Below are 22,261 nucleotides of genomic sequence, written 5' to 3'. Positions count from 1 at the left end.
TCCAGAAAGTTCAGAGGACAGAGAAGAGTGGAGTACGAAGGATGGCATCCCTATAGTTGAACAAACCTGTCCACAAGACCATCAGCTTGCCTATATTGTTACCAGCATGTCCCCAGTGTGGCACAGGCTCCAGATCAATCTGATATTCTCAAGGCCATGGTGTCCAAAGTTCCCACTGTGACTGCGAACCCCAAAGCTGCCTTAAGCTTATGGAGTCCTTTAGAGCCGGTTCTGGTTCTTATTACATGCCACAAGGTAGGCCCAGACTATGTACCCTGAGGGCCTGGAATAGAAACTCCCATCCCCATCCTTGTACTGGATCCAGGTAGAGCCGCCATCCCACAGGGAGCCAGGGGAGGCTAGTGGACAGATCTGGGGAAAGATGGCTTGCAGAGGTACAGGGAAACCCCACTTCATACTGGGGTACAGTGCCAAGAAAAGGCAGTGGGCCACAAGGCTGGCTGTGGCCTGGGGAGCTGAGAAATCCTAGCATCCCAGAGTGGACAGGCCTCATAGCACCCTGCCCTTGGCCTCCCGCCCTTGGCAGGCATTCCCTGACAGATGGTCATCCAGCCTTTCCTTGACCTCACCCCCATGATGAGAAATTCTCTTCTCTCTGAGATATGTGATTAGAAACAGGCCTCTCTGGTTTCAGCTTCCATCAGCCAGCGAGGGGGCCCTAAATATCACTCGGGTAAAATCTCCTCCCTCTTTCTGCACATGAAAGGCCTTTGGCTGTTTGAAGCCAGTTTCTGTGCTCCTCCTGTCTCCTGACCCTCACCTCTCCAAACCCTCACCAAACACAGACGTCTTCTGAGCTGAAGCAGTGGGACATGCAGGGAGGGCCAAGCTGGCAGCTGATGCTGCCACAGAGGCTCCGGGCAAGTGACAGACAGCAGGTGTACATGGGCTTCTTCAGCGGGACATTGCCATCAGAGCATAGGTGCTGTCCTGGCTTGCACTTGGGGAAGGATGAGCTGTTTCCTCACAAGAGAAGAAATTGTGAACTCCAGCTCAAGAATCATCTTCTCTTGGAGACAAACTGATCATCAGACCCCTCACGGCTTGAAGTGCATCTAGGGTAAGGGCAGGCAGAGTTACCAGTACTTTTCTATCCCTGCAGGATGCTGGCCTGAGGGATATAGTCAGGCTTCTCCCTGTCAGGTACAGTCGGCCTGATTTGCTCAGCATTTGGATGTGACACTACCAGCCTTAATTTTACCAAGTGCCTACTTTGCCCAAGTGCAAGCCAAGGCCCTAGGTGGTGTTTGAAATGAGCACATGGTCTTTGAAATGAACATTCTGACTCATTAGGTTTATAAATGCAGTTACCAGGAGGTACAGACCAAAGAGAGCATCTTGATCCTAGGAATGAGTCCCATGTGTTTGGAGTGCTTATCCCAGGTATGCTTGCAATCAGACAGAACACAAAGCTCTGAGTAGGGAGTGTTGCTTGACTCATCAGGAAAGCATACAGGGACTGGTATAGTGATAGCCTTAATGTTTCTGTAGGAGAAAGAACACTCAGTTGTGACTGTCAGTGTCAAGATGATCAGAAAATATGTGTTGCCCGTACACGAATCTCTCAACCTCAATTGGTCTATTTATAAAATGGGGGTGAGTGGATGGTTGAAATTTATGGTTTCTAAAATCTTTAATGCTCTATTACTAGAGTCATGTTTCCACAGGGCATGCCCCTACATGGGAGTATCTTTTGATTGGTCATGTAATTAACAGCCCAGTTGCCAGGCCATAAACCCAAGCCCAGGCCTTGGAAACACAGTTGGAGAAAGAGCCAGGCCTCCTGCCCCCTGCTGTTCCTCCTCCCTTGCATCCTTTTTCCATGACCATGTATCTAACACTCTGTTAGAGTGACTTCCCCAATTTAGAAGGAGAGTGAGAACTCTGCATTCAAATGTCTGAGCAGTCTATTTTTGTGTCAGCAAAGATTTCTGTGGAAAGTCACAGGGAACTCTGCCCTGTGGGCTGCATTACCCCCACAGAAGGCACAGTAATATTTGGAAAGATCCAGAGTTCTATGCAGGGCTAGGCATTCTGCTTCAAAACATGTATTTATGTCCCCATGCCCCATCAGGGCCCAGGATCACTGCACCTTCAGGATGAAGACATTAAAGATATGCAGTTGTGTGCAGAATTGTGTTGAGATTGGGTATTTATGTAGGAATTAGACACTGGCTTGGAGAAGAGTTCCTTTCAAACCCTCCAGGAAGGATCCACACCCTTATTCAATGTGGGAAATGCAGTGAGCGCTATCGTGTGCCATGATGCTGGACAAGGTGTCTCTGTTTTCACAGCCTCAGTTTCCCTTGCTGTAAAATGATGACAAGTCATGTCTAAGGGCCCCACAGCCAGGCCAACCTGGGAGCCTGTATTTAGGGCTTGTTCATTAGTCATGTCTCCCTGCTGCCTGGCTGCATGACCCCTGGGAAAGTGGCCAAATGAGGCCACTTACAACTCCTTTGCAGAAATACCTTGCCAGGCCCCAGGTGTTTTCTGGGAGAGTCTCAGTTCAGGTCTCAGCTCTGAGATATAGCTTTTGACTACTGCTCACTTTAGCCCAGGACAGAGTCTTCAAAACAGGAGTCCTTGTAGCCTAGCCAGGGAGAGGCTCTGCATTCCATCTCAGTGAAGGCCACATGTCCTGCCCCCACCCTTCTCCAGGAAAGAATGCCTATTGTGTGTCCTGTCCAATGACCCCCAAAGGGAAGGGCAATCCCCCTGAAGAGCTGGCCTTGGGAATAGCTGAATTTTCACTAAATAAGGCAGAAGTGATGCTCTCTATGCTCACTGCCTACATCATTAACCAACAGAAAAAAAAAAAAAGCTATCTCTGCTATCAGAAGATTCAGCTAGACCTTTAGTGCTGATGACTCACTTTCTCAAAAGTAGAGTTTCTCTATTTCTTTCCAAGTAAAATTTTCACCCCTTCTTAATGACTGAATGACCGCCAGGCACTGGGAGAAAGCAGTCCTTCAGCAGCCACCACGTGGGCACACCCAGGGCCCAGCAGGCAGCATACTGTCAGCAGGCACCCACTTCCCCTTTCAACTCCCCAGGATCAAGAGTACCAAAGGCCCAGAGACAGAAACCTCCCTACTGGGAGGGCTTGCCCATCAGCCAAGCTGGCATTGCTCAGGAAACACTGGGGAGTTGGCAAGGCAACTCTGAAAATGAAGTTGTAAGTGACCTCACTTGGCCACTTTTCTAGGAGGGCATTTGCTCCTCTCTGTCTTGGAATGACCTCCAAGATCCTGCCATAACATTCCCCATCCACTTGCCTCCTCTGTGAGCTGGGACCAGTAACTTCTGCCCCTAAGGAAGCTGACTTGGTACCTTTGACATGTCAGACCCCTCTCCCTCCATTGCTTCTTTTAATCCTCCCAGCACAGTAAAGGGTGGAAAATAATGATTTCCATCCTACAGATGAGGAAACTGAGGCATCTTTTTAGCCACAGACTTAGAATTTGAATCCCAATCTGTGGGGTCCCTCGTGTAGGGAGATTGCTCCCACTGCTTCCTGGCTGTCCTTGGGCTCTCTCCCAGAAGCCAGGATAACCTCCTCATCTTTTTTGTTCTGGTTTTCCCTAACTTAATAAGGTCTTGGTCTGCCCAGAGAGCTGAGCTCTTGCACTGGGGGTAGGGTGGAGGTTGGGCAGCACCTGAATAACAAATCCTAGCTGCTCTGCCAATCCTCCAGGATTGAGGGACAGAGGCATGGTGGTAAAGGGATGGGAGGTAAAGGGATGGGAGGAGATTTAGTGTGGAGTAGGGATCCAGGCCTGAGGAATGGCAATAGGGAAGGAGAAGATGGGGCCAAGTTGAGATAAGTCAAGGAGGCAGAGTCTGCAGAGCTTGAAAATAATTTGCTGTGGAAGCAAAGTAAATGGGAGGCACCTGAGATGACTCATAGGCTTCTGACTCTGGCCATTGGGTGGCCGGTGGTGTCATTTTGTAAGACAGGGAACCCAGAGGGAGCAGTATAGGAATGTAGGGGTGGGGATGATGAGTTTGATTTTGGAGAGATAGAGTTTTAGGTGCTAGTAGGGCACTCAGGTGGAATGGTGCCCACTAGACAGTTGGGCATCCAGGACTGGGACTCAGGGCAGAGGGTGGGTCTAGGGTGGAGATACTGATTTGAAGGTTATTGACTACTAAACTTATGTTGTTCAATATGGTGACTTCTAGCCACATTGCTACTTAAATTTAAATTAATTTTAATTTTAAAAAGCAGAGTACAAAGTTTCTGTTTGGGGTGATGAAAAGTTTTGGAAATAGTGGTGGTGGTTGTACAACACCCTGAGTGTAATTAATGCCACTGAATTGTACACTTACAAATAGTTAAAATGGCAAATGTTGTGTTCTGTATATTTTGTAATTAAACATAGAAGAGACGGAAGTTTAAATTAATTACAATTTCCTGGGTGCAGTGGCATGTGCCTTTAGTCCCAACTACTTGGGAGGCTGAGGTGAGAGGATTGCCTGAGCCCAAGAGTTCAAGGCCAGCCTGGGCAACAGACAGAGACCCTGTTTCTAAATAAATAAATACTTAAATGTTTAAAAAGGAAAGAGATTTTAAAACATAAATTAATTACAATTTAAAATTCAGCTCCTCAGTCACACTAATTATATATGCAGTAGCTCAATGGATATCACATGGCTCCTGGCTGCTGTACTGGGCATGGAGATATGAAGTATTTCCATCATTGCAGATGATTCACTGTAGATGGTACCTACCTGAAACCCTGGGTCTTGCTGGGATTGCTGGGGGGTGTGTAATGAGAGGGCTGGGGCAACCCTGTGCAGAGATCTGACCTTTGAGAACAGAGCAACAGAAGAGGAGCTGGCAATTGAAACCAGGGAGACAAATGCTGATGAAGCAACATACAACATGCTGAGGGAGCCCAGGAGACAGCAACCAACCACATTTCAGAAAATATGCATACCTTGCTGTTTCCCTCAAATAGTCCATGCTGTCCTGTCCCCAGGCCTTGCTTCATGGAGTGCCTTCTCCTGGGAACACTGCCATCATCATCCTTCCTGTCCCTGTTCAGACGCTGCCCAGGATTTGAGGCCCCACACAGTCGGCTCCTCCCCATATGGCTATGAATCCACAATCTCCCAACCAGACAGAAACAGAACCAAGGACTGGCAGTTTTTCAGATTTATTAGGAAGACTTTTTTTTTTTTTTTTTTTTTGAGCTTAATCAAACAGTACTGTTGAAAGACTGTTTTATTTTATTTGCAGAACATTTTATGTTAGCCACTATCCTGTCATAAGGACTTGTTCATTGTGAGTATGCTGCACTATAGTAACTGGTTATAAAGAAGAATGTAGAACAGCAGGTGTACAATAGAAATTGCTCTTTGTAGTTTAAATAAACTTCTAAGAGCTACCATATATTTAATTCTTATTCTGTGATAGGTACAATGATAAAACTTTACTTACTTACATTTCTTATATCTCATGCAAATAAGTACTTTATTTTATTTTATTTTATTTTATTTTTTTTTTATTTTTTTATTATACTTTAAGTTCTAGGGTACATGTGCATAACGTGCAGGTTACATATGTATACATGTGCCATGTTGGTGTGCTGCACCCATCAACTCGTCAGCACCCATCAATTCATCATTTATATCAGGTATAACTCCCCAATGCAATCCCTCCCCCCTCCCCCCTCCCCATGATAGGCCCCAGTGTGTGATGTTCCCCTTCCCGAGTCCAAGTGAGCTCATTGTTCAGTTCCCACCTATGAGTGAGAACATGCGGTGTTTGGTTTTCTCTTCTTGTGATAGTTTGCTAAGAATGATGGTTTCCAGCTGCATCCATGTCCCTACAAAGATTAAGACCTGCAGATGGGTTTGCACAAGGGAATCAGCTCTATACCCTGGTGCATATGTGGGACTCTGTCCAAATCTAGAAATTTCTGAAATCCAGCAGACAGGACCTGCATAGTGTCTCGGGGACAGTCAGGTGCCTTGGAGACAGCCCTGTGGGCATTGGTGGAGAGAAGGAGAGCACAGCAAACTGGCACTTACTGGGCAAGGCTGCACACACTGGCAGTGCTCTTCTACCTACCTGTGGCTGGGGGTGCAAGGGAGCAGGGCTCAAGACTGGCCCAGCTGCACTGCATGTAGGTGCATTCTGTGCCGGTGCTTGAAGCTATGCTTTAGTGAGGCACTGACAACAGCCCCACAGGGAAGTTTGTTGGGTTTTTTCTTAGCAGTACTATGGTGGGCCTGGAGGCAGGTTGGTCCTGCACATAGACCTTTGCTCCATTAAGACACAGCCTGTGCCCCTGGTAGAGGCCCACTGAGCCCAGATTCAGCTCCTCCTTGCTGAGCTGGGCTCAAAGTAGACATGGGCTGAGCCTCCAGCTAGTGCTCTGCTTCATGTGAAATCAGCCAGCAAACTCTTGCACCATCTACTTCTACTGCGCCAACCCAGGCTGTGTTTCCTTGAGTTGCTGTACTCAGTCAATGTGTAAGTTCAGCCTGCATCTGGTCCTTGGATCAAGTGGAAGCAACCAGCAACCCCTTGCAGCAGCTCTTTCTGTTTCACTCACTGGGCTGCAGTTCCATGAGGAGCTTCACTTGGTGTGGACATATGATGACTCTCCACAAAGATCCCCAGTTAGGTGCAACCAGTTTTCTCCTGCAGTGGCTAGTTCTCCACTTCTCTGGGTGCTGGCTGTAGAGGCAGGCAACAATGGCAGGTAGAGCCCCAGTTCTTCAATAAACAGTTGGAATCTACTTGCAAAGCATTACTCCATGCTGGTCCAGTGAGGCGCTCCACTCCATGTAGTCACAGGCTGCGTATCCACTAGCAGTCCTGGCTCATCCCTGTACTGGCTGTAATTAGGCACCGAGGGCCTTTCTGAACTGATCCAGGTGGTGGTGCCTGCCAGAGCCGTGCACACTATAGATGTGGGCTGCATCTCCACAGGATAGCCTGATGCATTTGCACAGACAGGAGCTTGTCCTGTGTGGATACAGGTGGAAGTTCCTTGAGAAGCCTCATTTTGTGTACAAGCTATGTGGTTCTGTGTAGATGCTGCCTGGTTATCTGCAGATGCAAACTCAATCTAAGTAATCATAGCCTCCTTCTGTGCGCACACAACCTTCTTGATGGCAGATAAAACCTCATCTTGGGTAGACACAGCCTCATTTTGGGCAGGTGCAGCTTCGTCTTGGAAACGTCCTGCCTTGTCCTGGGCAGCCAGAGTTTGGTTCTGTGCAGACACAGCCTGTGATGACCCACAGAGTTTTTGCTCATGTAGACAGTTTGTGGCCAGTTGCAGGGCAGCTGTTGACACAGCCAATGTCCTCTTGTGGAGTCTGTGCTGTGTAGATGAGGCTTGAGCTTGCTTACTGAACTGTGTTCCTTGTAGAGACAGTTTGTATCTGGGTATAAAGTCACCTCCTGTGTGGCCATGGCCTGCAGAAGCCTGCCGAGACTCATCTTGTATCGATGTTGTCTGCACCTCTCCACTGAGCCTCCTTGCACAGATAAACCTGTATTGCCTTATGAAATTTCACTTGATCCTGACCTAGCCAGCACCACCATGAAGAGCTGTGCACTACATGGATCCATGGAGGGGGGTCTTGAAGAGCCACATTCACGACTAGTGCAACCTCTGCCTCCAGGGAACTGCCATCATTTTTCTGCAGAGCTGTGATCCACGCAGTGGCAGTGTGCATCACTGGGAAGACCCATAGTCCTCATGTTGGTGCTGCCCGCATCTCCTGGCTGGGTGTTGTCCTCCACTTTTACTGTCTGTCTCTTGTGGCAGATCGGGGCTCTGTATGTGCAGTCTGCTTCTGCCTGCAGGGCTGGACTTGACAGACACAGCACGCATCTCTTTGCAGTTTTGTCCTATGGAGGCACAGCCCTCTTTTCCTTGGGAAGTATTGTGTTACATGGATGTTGTCTGTATCTCTTTAGGGAGCCAGATTCCATGTAGATGCAGCCTGCATCCACTAGAAGAGCCTCATATCATGTAGATGCAGCCTTCATCCCCACATAGAGGCATCCCCACACATTCTTGTGGAGTGGAGCTACCTGTGGATCCACATTGCCTCTGACCACCTGCCTTGTGTGCTGCCCCAGGTTACTCAGGTGGCCCAGTCCCTACAGCTATGGCTTCCCCACACCGTGCTGCTTTCTTTGCTGTGATATCTGCTCAGGCAGCTATGGTTTCAGCTTTGCCCTAGGACCCAAGTTCGTGCTTGGGGCCCCTGCCCCCTTGGAACCCCAGCTGGTGCCAGCGCAGCCTGCCTGCATCTCCTGAAGGAGCAGGAGGAACCCAGGTAGGTGGTGAGGTGGGGGGGGGGTGGCATAACCAAGAGGAGACTGACTGGAGGAGAGCAAGCAAGCTGAGAGGAGGGGCCAGCCAACCTCAGAAGTCAAACGTGCATGCCTTGGCTGAAGTGGGTGTATCTATACAAAGAGAAAGGAGGTGGAAAAAATCCACTGCCACTCTCTGCTTGGCTCAAGCCCTGGTCTGGGTAAAGCCTGGAGAGTTTAATATGAATGACTCTGAGTCCCAGCCAGTCTACTTCCAGGACACAATGACGATAGCCCTGGAGAGTTGCTCCTGAGAAGATGACTCCCCCTATACAGTGACCCTGTCCAGGTCAGCTGGAGGCCATTGCTCCAAAGAAAGGCCTCCCCACAGGGCAGAGCAGGCAAACGTGAGTCCTCAGGGTTTCCAATGGGAAGAGACCTTAGAGGCAGTGCAGACTGCTGTGGTTGGCCTGGAGGCCAAGACAGAATCCAGAGCCCGGGTCCCACTCAGCAACTAATACCCTGAATCACCTTGGGTAGGTCTCTCACCTCTCTGAGCCTCAGTTTCATCATCTTTTAATGACAAGTACCGTGACTCTTAAGATTTTTTGCTGCTCTCACTTTCTAGGATTGTTGGAGCTCTTTTGTTCCCCCCACCACCTTTGCTTTGCAGATGGGTGGCTGAGGCCCTGGGAAGGGGCAGGCTGTGACTCACCCAGGGTCCACAGTGGCACCTGAGCTGGAACCCAAATGCTCTTGCTCTAAGACTAGGCCCTTTTCTCCTGGTCCTTCCCTAGAGAAGGCAGCAGTGTGGTGCTAGAAAATGGAGCCCAGCTTGCAGGAGGCCCAGAGAGCTGGCACTGGGGAGATCACACCTTCATGGACCTATGATCCCTTCACTGCCAAATCCTCAGCCTGTCACACCAAGAAGATATTGGCCTTCTGGCAGATAAAGTGGAAGGTGAACTCAGAGCAGCCCTATCAGAGTGGCCAGCTTCATCCCAGGCTCAGAATCCAAGAGCATCCTTCACTGGTTCCCTGGTCCTAGCCGCCAGCTCTGGTAGGAGTCAGGGCCCAAGTCACTGGGCCCAGGTCAAGGCAGAGGAGCTGAAGCCCAGATAGGGAAAGAAAATGAAGGATGCAGGTTGCCAGCAGCCTTGTGTGTTGAAACAGAATTCCTGGGGAGGGAAGCAAAACAACATTTTCCTACCTCCGTGGCCCCCTGAGGAACAGTGGCATTCCAAAGATGGGACTCCTCACTCTGTTCACATTACCCAGCCTTCAGCATGCCATGATGCATCTGTGCAATTGCAATACTTATAAAGCATCTTTCTCATCAATGAACATGTGCCAAAAGGGATTTATTGCCCCCCTTTTGCTCTATGAGTCAGATATTTACTATCTCTGTCCTTGTGTGAAAATATTCTCAGAAGTGCCATGAGAAGATCTCCTATTGTGAGATTGCCAAAGAACCAAGGCAAACATCATGCATCTTTCTTGGGAAAATGTCTCACAGTCTTCACCAACTCCTGGGAGAAACTCACTGCAGTCTGACAATCCTCAGATCCCTCCCAGTCCTAGACCTGGCTCCTGGCTCTCAAATGGGCTTAGGCTAATGGAGACTTGGATTCCAGTCTGAGCTTTGTCACACATTTGATATGTCACATAATGCAGGTTCTTTGGACTCTCTGGGCCCCAGATTCTACAGAGGTGGCATGAAGAGGGTTTGACCTAGATGGGAGTGACTAGCCTATGCTCTGAGGATGAAGCAATTTTTGGTGACCTAGGAAGTTGTTATAAAATATGCCAACATCCAAAACAAATCCCAATATAGAGCAACTGCTAAATAGTGAGCAAACATAGATGTATCATCTGGTAGATAATGTCAATTTCAGCAACCTAACATTTTAGATTGATGATTCACTAACAATTACATTATTTTATAGTGAATTATTAATCAAAGCTAACATTTTGTGCCAGTGCCAGACAATATTCTCTATGTCTTAAGAATATTGACTCATTTCATCCTTATAGCACCCACCGAGGTGGGTATTATTATTATCCCTTTTCAGATATGAGACAACTGACACACAGAGAGAGGCATGTTGTGTCAGAGACAACTGACACACAGAGAGAGGTCACACAGCTCGTGTGCTGGAGCTTGGATTCAGTCAGGCCAGGCACTTAACCACTGCTGTCTTCTGCCTCCTGCTCAAACACTTGGCAATTTCTATCCTTCCATTATTCTGTAGCATGGTAAGTTACATCATCTAAGCTCTTTGAGTCTCAATTTCTTTATTCGTATAAAGGAAACTAACAGGACCTACCTCATAGGGTTGTTGCAAGGATTAAACGAGAGAATGTGCCAGAAAAGCCTGCTCTGCAGTGCATGTGCAATACATTCTTACTATTGTAAATGGTGCCCATGTCACTATTCACATCCTCCTCTGGCATGTGCCATCTGTTTAGGGACATTAATGGTTTATACCAATTTAAACTTGCTATTTAGGGATGTCACAATAATGATTCTACCAGAAGTTTCAGATACAAATGCAACCAACAAGCATTGTCAAGCACTTTCACATACATCTCCTGGGGCAACCTGTAGACAACTTTGCAAATGTGTTATTCCTATTTTGCAGATGAGAAAACTGAGGCTTGTAAGTTTCCTAAGGTTAACCAACTCACAAGTGGCAGAGCAGGGACTCTAACCCAAGTCTACCACTCACTCTCTGCTACACAGTTTGCCCACCCCTGTCCTGAAATGAAAAACCTCTTAGGTTTTTCAAGAGACTTGTGTGCTTTGATTCAGAGATGGACAAGCTGAGTAAACGCACAGAGAAACATGGCTCTAAGGTCCCTCCCACTCCCCCAGCCAAGAGCCAAAGCTGCTTTCACCTGGATACACAGCTTACACTGTCCAGCCAGTTTGAGTTTAGCAGGAGCTGAAGTGTTGAGTTGTCAATGCATTTGCATTTCCCACAGCTGAATCCACTCTAGTGAGCTGTACCTCAGGCTCCTTGTTTTAATAAAAGCTCTCTTTTACAGATAAAAATAAATAAATAAAACACCACATGTCCACTCCACAGGGTCACTCCTCACAGTGAGATTGGGATTTTACTCTCCCTCTTACTTCCCATTTCCATCGTCTGAAGATTCTATGAAAAACCAAGAAAGAAAAGGTCCAAAGGGCTAATCAAAAATAGAAAGAACAGTCATTTTTTCTATTTTAAATAACAGCTTTAGTGAGATTTAGTTTGCATGCCATAAAATTCACCCTTTAAAAATTCTCTATTCTTTAAAAGTATACAACTCAGTGATTTTAGTGTATTCACAGAATTGTGCAACCATCACCACTATCTAATTCCACAACATTTTCATCACTTCAAATGGAAACCCTGTATCCATTAAATAGTCACTCTCCATCTCATCTCCCCCAGCCCCTGACAACCACTAATCTACTTTCTGTCTCTATTGATTTGTCTATTCTGGACATTTCACATTCATGGAATCATGCTATATGTGACCTATTACAACTGGCTTCTTTCACTTAGCATAAAGTTTTCAGAGTTCATCCATGTTGTAGTATGTGTCAGTACTTCATTCTTTTTATGAATGAATAATATTCCATTGTTTGGATATATCATGTTTTGTTTACCCATTTATCAGTCAATGGACATTGGACTTTTTTCCACCTTTTGACTATTATTAATAATGCAGCTATTTCTGTGCAAGTTTTTGTGTAGACATATGTTTTCATTTCTCTTTATTATATACCTAGGAGTGGAATTGGTATTTCATATAGCGATATTTAACCTTTTGAGGAACTACTAGACTGCTTTCCAAAGTGTCTGTACCATTTTACATTTCAACCAGCAACATATGAGGATTCTGATTTTTCCACATCCTTGCTAATATTTGCTATTGCCCATCATTTTGATTGTGGCCATTGTAGTGGGCGTAAACTGGTATCTCAGTGGGGTTTTAGTTTCCATTTCCCTGATGGCTAATACTGATGAGCATCTTTTCATGTGCTTATAAGCCATTCGTATATCCTCTGGGGAAAACTGTCTATTTGAATAGACGTTTTTTGATTATCATGTCCGTCATGATTTTGTCCATCATCTTAAATTTATGTTGTCTTTTTACTGCCAAACTACAACTTCTTCATAAATTCTAGTTACAAGTCTCTTATAGGATATATTATTTGCACAAATTTTCTCTTGGTCTATGTGGGTTGTCTCTTCATGCTCTTAACTGTGTCTTTGGAAAAGTAGCTATTTTATGTTTTGATGAAGTCCAATTTACCAACTTTTTCTTTTATGGATTGCACTTTGGTATCTAAAAAAACTTTACCAAACACAAGGTTTTCTCCAATGTTTTATTCTATAAGTTTTATAGTTTTAAGCTTTACATTTAGGTCTATGATACATTTTGAGTCATCTTTTGTATATGTTGTATGGTAGGGATTAAACTTTATTTTTTGCGCAAGGGTGTGCAGTTGTTCCAGTACCACTGATTGAAAAGACTATCACTTCTCCATGTAACTGCCTTTGCACCTTTGTCAAAAGTCAGGTTTTGTTTTTCTTTTGGAGACAGGATCTCACTCTGTCACCCAGGTTAGTGGCATGGTAATCTTGAACCCTTGGGCTCAAGCAATTCTCCTGACTCAGCCTCCCAAGTAGCTAGGACTACAGGTATGCAACACCATGCCTGGCTAATTTTCTAAAATTTTTGTAGAGATGGGGTCTCTCTATGTTTCCCAGGCTGCTCTTGAACCCCTGGCCTCAAGTGATCCTCCTGCCTTGGCCTCTCAAAGCACTGGAATTACAGACATGAGCCATTGTGCCCAGCAAAAAAAAAAAAAAAAAAAAAGGAAAAAGAAAATCAGTTTTCTATGTATGTACAGGACTATTTCTAGACTCTCTGTTCCGTTCCATTGATCTATTTATCTTGATGCCAACACCACTGTGTCTTGATTACTATGCTGTATAATAAATCTTGAAATCAGGTAGTGTAAGTCTTCCTAATTTATTCTTCTTTTGTCAAAGTTGGTTTAGCAATACTAGATCTTTTGCATTTTCATATGAGTTTTAGAATCAACTTGTTAATTTCTACTCAAAAGCCTCCTGGAATCTTGACTGGTAATGTACTGAATCTACAAAACAATTTGGGGAGAATTCACACCTTAACAATATTAAATCCTTGCCCTGTGAATGTGGTATATCTCTGTTTATTTAGATCTTTTTGTTTTCTCTCAGCAGTGTTTTATAGTCTTTACTGTAGAGGTCCTTTACATCTTTTCTCCAGTTTATCCCTAAGTATTTTGTATCATTGATGCTATTTTAAGTGGTAATTTTTATTTCAATTTCTGATTATTCGTAGGTAGTATATAAGAATGAAACTGATTTTTGTATATTGATCTTACATCCCATAATCTTACTAAACTCACTGGCTGTTTTTGTAGATTCCATCAGATTTTCTACATAGATATTCATATTGGTTGTGAATAGACAAATCATATTGGTTGTAGATAATAAAGTCAGTTTTAATTTTTCTGTTTCAATCTTAATTGCCTTTTTTTCTTTTTTTTCTAATTGCTCTAGCTAAATCAGTGTTAGATAGGAGAGGTGAGAGTGGACATCCTTGCAGTGTTCCATATCTTAAGGGGAAAGCTTTCCATTATTTTACCATTAAGTTTTTGTTAGTTATAGACTTTTTGTAGCTGCTCTTTATTAGGTTGAGGAAGTTCTACTCAAAGTTTGTTGATAATTATTATAAATAGGTGTTCGATTTTGTCAAGTGCTTTTTTTGATATCCATTGACATGATAATATGGTTTTCCTTTTTTAGTTTGTTAGTATGGTAAATTAAATTGATTTATTTTCAAATGTTAGGCCAACCTTCCTTCCTGAGATAAATTTCACTTGGTTATGTTGTATTATCCATTTTATGTATTATTGGATTTGATTTGCTAACATTTTGTTCAGAATTTTTTATTTTTTATTTTTTTTATTTTTTATTTTATTTTTTATTATACTTTAAGTTCTAGGGTACATGTGCATAACGTGCAGGGTTGCTACATATGTATACTTGTGCCATGTTGGTGTGCTGCACCCATCAACTCGTCAGTACCCATCAATTCATCATTTATATCAGGTATAACTCCCCAGTGCAATCCCTCCCCCCTCCCCCTCCCCATGATAGGCCCCACTGTGTGATGTTCCCCTTCCCGAGTCCAAGTGATCTCATTGTTCAGTTCCCACCTATGAGTGAGAACATGCGGTGTTTGGTTTTCTCTTCTTGTGATAGTTTGCTAAGAATGATGGTTTCCAGCTGCATCCATGTCCCTACAAAGGACGCAAACTCATCCTTTTTTATGGCTGCATAGTATTCCATGGTGTATATGTGCCACATTTTCTTAATCCAGTCTGCCACTGATGGACATTTGGGTTGATTCTAAGTCTTTGCTATTGTGAATAGTGCCACAATAAACATACGTGTGCATGTGTCTTTGTAGTAGAATAATTTATAATCCTTTGGGTATATACCCAGTAGTGGGATGGCTGGGTCATATGGTACATCTAGTTCTAGATCCTTGAGGAATTGCCATACTGTTTTCCATAATGGTTGAACTAGTTTACAATCCCACCAACGGTGTAAAAGTGTTCCTATTTCTCCACATCCTCTCCAACACCTGTTGTTTCCTGATTTTTTAATGATTGCCATTCTAACTGGTGTGAGATGGTATCTCATTGTGGTTTTGATTTGCATTTCTCTGATGGCCAGTGATGATGAGCATTTTTTCATGTGTCTGTTGGCTGTATGAATGTCTTCTTTTGAGAAATGTCTGTTAATATCCTTTCCCCACTTTTGGATGGGGTTGTTTGTTTTTTTCTTGTATATTTGTTTGAGTTCTTTGTAGATTCTGGAAATGAGCCCTTTGTCAGATGAGTAGATTGCAAAAATTTTCTCCCATTCTGTAGGTTGCCTGTTCACTCTGATGGTAGTTTCTTTTGCTGTGCAGAAGCTCTTTAGTTTAATGAGATCCCATTTGTCAATTTTGGCTTTTGCTGCCGTTGCTTTTGGTGTTTTAGACATGAAGTCCTTGCCCATGCCTATGTCCTGAATGGTACTACCTAGATTTTCTTCTAGGGTTTTTATAGTAGTAGGTCTAACACTTAAGTCTCTAATCCATCTAACATCTCAATTAAAAGAACTAGAGAGGCAAGAGCAAACACATTCAAAAGCTAGCAGAAGGCAAGAAATAACTAAGATTAGAGCAGAACTGAAGGAGATAGAGACACAAAAAACCCTCCAAAAAATCAATGAATCCAGGAGTTGGTTTTTTGAAAAGATCAACAAAATTGACAGACCACTAGCAAGACTAATAAAGAAGAAAAGGCAGAGGAATCAAATAGACGCAATAAAAAATGATAAAGGGGATATCACCACCGACCCCACAGAAATACAAACTACCGTCAGAGAATACTATAAACACCTCTATGCAAATCAACTAGAAAATCTAGAAGAAATGGATAATTTCCTGGACACTTACACTCTCCCAAGACTAAACCAGAATTTTTTCATTTACTTCTATGAGGGGGGAATATTAGTCTATAGTTTTCTTTTCTTATAATATTTTTTCTGGCTTTGTTATCAGTATAATGCTAGTCTCATAGAATGAGTTGGAAAGTATTCCCTGCTCTTTCATTTTCTGGGAGAGTTTTCTATAGAGTTAGTTTTATTTTATCCTTAAATATTTCATGAAGCCATCTGGTCCTGGAGTTTTCTGTATGGATACGTTTTTAACTACAAATTCAATTTTTAAAATAGATGTAGAACTATTCAAGTTATTTATTTCTTCAGGAGTCAGCTTTAGTAATATATGTCATTCAAGGAATGGGTCCATTTTGTCAAAGCCACTAAATGTATTGTCATAAAGGTTTTTATGATAGCATCGTGTTCTTTTTATATGTGTAGAATCTATGGTGAATTCACCTCCCAATTCCTGGCATTAGTAATTTGTATCTTCTCTCTTTGGGAGCTAAATGATGAGAACCACACTCATGGATGGAGTTTCATCAATTTTGTTGATCTCAAAGTACCACTTTTTGTCACAACAATTTTTCTTTGTTTTTTGTTTTTAACTTCATTGATTTCTGCTCAGATCTTTATTATTTCCTCTTTACCACTTACTTTGGGTTTAATTTACTTTCTTTTTTTTTTTTTTTTTTTTTTTTGAGATGGAGTCTCGCTCTGTTGCCCAGGCTGGAGTGCAGTGGCATGATCTCAGCTCACTGCAAGCTCCGCCTCTCAGGTTCCTGTTCTCCTGCCTAAGCCTCCCGAGTAGCTGGGACTACAGGCTCCCACCACCACGCCGAGCTAATTTTGTTTTTGTATTTTTAGTAGAAACGGGGTTTCACCATGTTAGCCAGGATGGTCTCGATCTCCTGACCTCATGATCTGCCCACCCCAGCCTCCCAAAGTGCTGGGATTACAGGCGTGAGCCACTGCGCCCTGCTGCTTTCCTTTGCTTATTAGGGTGGATGCTTAGGTCATTAATTTAAAACTTTTTTTTTCTAGTATAGGAATTTAATGCCATAAAGTGTCCCCTAAATACTGCTTTAATACAATATCATACACCAAATTTAGATATGTTATGTGTCCATTTTCATTCAGTTCAAAATACTTTCTAATTTTCCTTGTTTTCTTCTTCCAAATATTTAGTAACTAAATAACGGTTATTAGAACTTATTTTCTTGTTTCCTTGTTTTCTTCTTCCAAATATTTGGAAGTTTTCCAGAGATATTTGTCTTTGATTTCCATTTTAATTCTATTGTGGTCAGAAAACATATTGTGTATGGGTTGAATCCTATTAATGTTATTGAAACTTGTTTTATGGCACCAAATATTGTCTATATTGGTAAATGTTCCATGTACATTTAAAATGAATATATTCTACTGTCGTTGGGTGAACTGTTCTATAAATGTCAAATAGATCAAGTTTACCAGTAGTGTTTTTCACATCTTCTATATCCTTAATGATTTTCTGTCTACTTATTCTATTAATTATTGAGAAAATAATATTGAAATCTCCAACTTTAAATATGTATGTGTCTATTTATCCTTGCATTATATTAGCTTTTGCTTCATGTAATGTGAAGCTCTCTTATTAGGTTCACAAACTCTTAACGTTCCTCTTAGTAAACTGACCCCTTTATCATTATGGAATGACCTTTATCCCTTGTGGGATGACCTTATCCCTTATAATATTCTTTATTCTGAAATCTGCTTTATCTAATATCAACATAGCCACTTCAGATTTCTTTTGATTAGTGTTAGCATCATAGTTTTCATCATTTTACTTTTAATGTATTTGTATCTTTACTTATGAAATGCATTTCTTGTAGGAAGCATACAGTCAGGTTTTGCTTTTTAAATTCAATGTGATAATCTCTGCCTTTTTATTGTGCTGTTCAGACCATTTTATATTTAGTGTGAGTATTGATATTATCAGATTTAAATCTATCATTTTGCTGTTTGCTTTTTATTTGTCCCATATATTCTGTGCTCCCCCTTTTCTGTCTCTATTTTTTAAACTCCTTTTGGATTAATTGAATATTTCTTCAATTTTATTTTGTCTTTTAGCTATTACTCTTTGTTTTGTTATTTTAGTAGTTCATTACAGATTTACAGTATATACTGTTAATTTATCACAATCTGCCTTAAGTAATATTATGTCACTTCATGTATAGTATAAAAATGTCATAACAGTATCTTCCATTTCTCTCCTCCTGTCTTTTGTGCTATTATAGTAATTTCACTTATGTTATAACCTCCACTCTCAATTGTTATTATTTTTGTTTAAATAGTAAATTATCTTTTAAAGAAATTTAAATAATAAAAAAACTCCCAGGAACAGAAAACCAAATACCACATGTTCTCACTTACAAGTGGGAACTAAATGATGAGAACACATGGACACATAGAGGGGAACACACACTGGGGCCTTTTAGAGAGGGGAGGATGGGACAAGGGAGAGGATCAAGAAGAACAACTAATGGGTACTAGGCTTAATACCTGGATGATGAAATAATCTGTACAACAAACCCCTATGACACAAGTTTACCTATGTAACAAACCAGCACTTGTACCCCTGAACTTAAAATAAAAGTTAAAAAAAATTATATATGTATATATATATATATATGTATATAACCATGTCATTACCATTTCAGTGTTCTCCATTTCATTGTGTAGCTACATATTTCCATCTGGTATCATTTTTCCTCTGCCTGAAGGACTTTCTTTAGCATCTCTTGTAGTGCAGGTCTTCTGCTAAAAGTCTTTATTTCACCTTTTTTTTTTTTTTTTTTTTTTTTGTGAAACATTCAGTCTGTCACCCAGGCTGGAGTGCGGTGACACAACACAAACAGAGCTTACTGCAGCCTCAACTTCCCAGGTTTAAGTAATCCCCCTACCCCAGCCACCCAAGTGGCTGAGACTACAGGCAGGCACGCACCACTATACCCAGCTCTTTTTTTTTTTTTTTTTTTTTTTTTTTTTGGTAGAGATGAGGTCTCCCTATGTTGCTCATGCTGGTCTCAAACTCCTGGATATTTCACCTTCATTTTTGAAAGACAGTTTCACTGGGTATAAAATATGAGGCTGACAAATTTTTTATTTGCTTTCTTTTTTCATTCAGTACCTTACGGATGTTGATTATCTTCTTATTTGCATTGTTTTGGACCCCCCAAAATTACTCTTATCCTTACATTTGTTCCTCTGTTCATAACATGTCTTTTTCCTTTGGTTGCTTTTACGATGTTTATCACTACTTTTGAGCAATTTTATTATAATATATATTGGTACAGTTTGTTCATATTTCTCATACCTGGGGTTTGTTGAAATTATTAGAACTATGGGTTTATACTTTTCACCAAATCTGGAAAATTTGTGGCCATTATTTCTTCTAATATTTTTCTGCCTCTTCCCCTCCTTCACGTGACTCCAATTACACATGTATTAAGTCTTTGAAGTTCTCTCACAGCTCAATGATGTTCTTTTTTTAATATCTTTTCTCTCTGTGTTTCATTTGGATAATTTTTATTAGTGGGTGTTCAAGTTCACTAATCTTTTATCCTACAATGTCTAATCTTCCATTATTATTATCCAGTGTATTTTTATGTCATACATTATAGTTTTCATTTTTAGAAGTTCAGTTTGGGTCTGTTTTATATCTCACACGTCTCTACTTAACTTTTTGAACATTTGGAATACAGTTATAATTACCATTTTAATGTTCTCATCTACTAATTCTAACATCTGTTTCAGTTCTGTGTTGGTTTCAATCTCCTCTGTGGGTCATATTTTCCTGCTTTTTTGTGTGTGTGCCTAGTAACTTTCTGTTGGATGACAAACATTTGCCCTATTCGGTGGTGGATATTTTCGTATTCCTGTAAATATTCTTGAACCTTGTTCTGCAGCATAGTTGAGTTACTTGGAAATAGCTTGAACCTCTCAGGTTTTCCTTTTATGATTTGTTAGGCAGGATTGAAGCAGTTAGCAGTCTAGAACTAATTATTCCCTAATACTGAGATAAGATTCATTTGTGTGCTCTACTCAATACATTGTGAATCTGAGATTTTTACAGACTGGCTGGGAGGAGCAGGCATTATCCTGAGTTGTGTAAGTTACAGGTACGGTTACTCATGATTCTTTCAGATAGTTCTTTTCTATGCCTTAGGTATTTCCTTCACATGGATGCACTGATCATTACTACACTGAATACTCAAGGGAGACCCTCAGCAGGTCACCAAAATGTCCCCTCTTTGTAGTTTTACAATACTTACCTTGTAAAGTTAGCCTACTTGGCCTTCCTGGATTCCCAGCCATGTCTTCAAGTCAGGGAGAGCACCAAACTCTGCCTGGATTTTCCCTCCCTGTCCCACAGCCTTAAATCTCTCTCTAGGCAATAAGCTGGGGCAATTGTAGCACTCACCTCATTTGTTTCCCATGTATTAAGGATCACTGTCTTACATTACCTAATGCCCAGAATCTTGCAAAGTATTGTTTCTTATTTTTTTGTCTGTTTGATTGTTTCATTTCATAGGATAAATTCAGCCCCTGTGACTCTGTCTTGGACAGAAGGGAAGGCTGCAAACATCTTTAAAAATCATGAACTTTATGTTTAGGTGGGCTCAAATGTTAAACATGCAAAAATAACCTTAATTTTTTTAAATATCCCTTTTATCCTTGATAAAATATTTTTTAAATGCCCCAGGGGAGTCCAGATGAATGGGGAAAAGTAGGGTCTTAGGAACGTTCAGGAAGAAAAGAGAAGGGACAGGATATAAGCTTAGGTGAAGGTTTTACTTCAGGACACAATATCAAGTTTGTATATGTTCATGGTGGCCCTCAAGGTGAGAACAGCAGTGGTGACTTGTTTTGGTGGGAAGATAATTTCTCTACTAGTATATGGACTCCTAACTCCCTTGCGTCAAAATGAATATACAAACAAAATATACCCTGCCCACCTGCCGCCCCTGCAATGCCAACTCCATGCACACATAGGATTGCTAGATAAATTACAAGATGCACAGTTAAATTTTAATTTTAGAAAAACAGTGAATAATTTTTGTGTATGTCACAAATATTGCACAATATATACTTATCCTAAAATATTGTTAATCTTTCACCTGAAATTCACATGTCAATGGAGTCCTTTATTTTTGTTTGCAAAATATGACAGCCTTATGCACATAGCAGTATGACTTCCAGCTCATTTTTTAGGCCTCTGGATTTGGTCAGAAAAGGCTCTCATATCAGTTCTGTCAGTGGGCTATTTGGGGATGATTCATGCACAATACTTAGCTCACCATCTGTCCCCTAGTAGCCACCCTATGAATTAGAATGAGTAGCCAAGTCAGATACTGATTCTCCTTTACAGATCACTCACTCATCCCTGATGGCCTCTGAGCCTTCTAACAGCCACCATAAGGCAGTTGACACTGATGTTATACCCACTTTACAGATGGGGAAGGTGAAGATCTTAAAGGCCACCACAACAGGGCAGAATGTATAAGTGCCCTGTGAATGACCCAGAGAGGAAGGGTTCTCATCCCACCTCTGCCCTTGACTCCCCCCTGACTTCCTCTCCAGGCCCACTCTCCACACATAGTCAATGAGCTGAGCCCAGGAAATATACTATCAATGGGTCTGCAGTTTGAGTGACAAAACCAGAATGAGGACATTGCCCCCTACCTTAGCATCCTGGCCTGTCCTTTGCTGGGAGCAAAGTCTTGTGTTCTCGGGGTCCCCAAGGAAGCTCAGGCTGGCTACTTAAGGGATAGTGGACAGGCTTGTTATCTTCTTCTGGTTCTTTGATTCCTAACTGATAGGGCCCATATGGTATAGAAAGGGCTCAATGAAGCAAGAAACCAGGGCTTTGGCTCCACCTCAGCTGCTAATGTTTGAGGGATCCTCCTCCCTCTCTGCCTCAATCACTGCCTTCATTTCTCCATCGCTAAAATGGGGGTCATTTAAAAAATAGGAAAGGACTTTGAAAACATTAAAAGTGCTGTCCAAATGGCTGCAGGTTCTGAATAGCAGTGTGGCCCCAAAATTAGAATCCTCATGTTAGCCCTTCTGCAGCAGTAACTGCTTCTCCATCTATTTGCTCAGACCCTGACTGAGATGTGGGGAATGTAGGGGAAGGAAGAGAATAAGACCTCCCTTCTCCTTCTGAAGGTCATTAGAAAGTTCTTCAAAGGGTAGAGAATACAGAGCTGTGCCCAGTTCTTCCCAGTAATTGCAAGATGCTGAACTTGGAGGTTTCTTTCCCCCTGGGCCCATTGGAGAGGGGTGAGCTTCCAATCTGGGCCTGTTGCCTACAGCCTCCAGAGACTTGGGAGAAAGAGAGCCAGAGGCAGAGTGAGGAAGGACAGGCCAC

The sequence above is a fragment of the Piliocolobus tephrosceles genome, chromosome 12, assembly GCF_002776525.5.
Source record: "Piliocolobus tephrosceles isolate RC106 chromosome 12, ASM277652v3, whole genome shotgun sequence".
Lineage (NCBI taxonomy): Eukaryota > Metazoa > Chordata > Mammalia > Primates > Cercopithecidae > Piliocolobus > Piliocolobus tephrosceles.
This window is presented reverse-complemented; position numbering follows the sequence as displayed.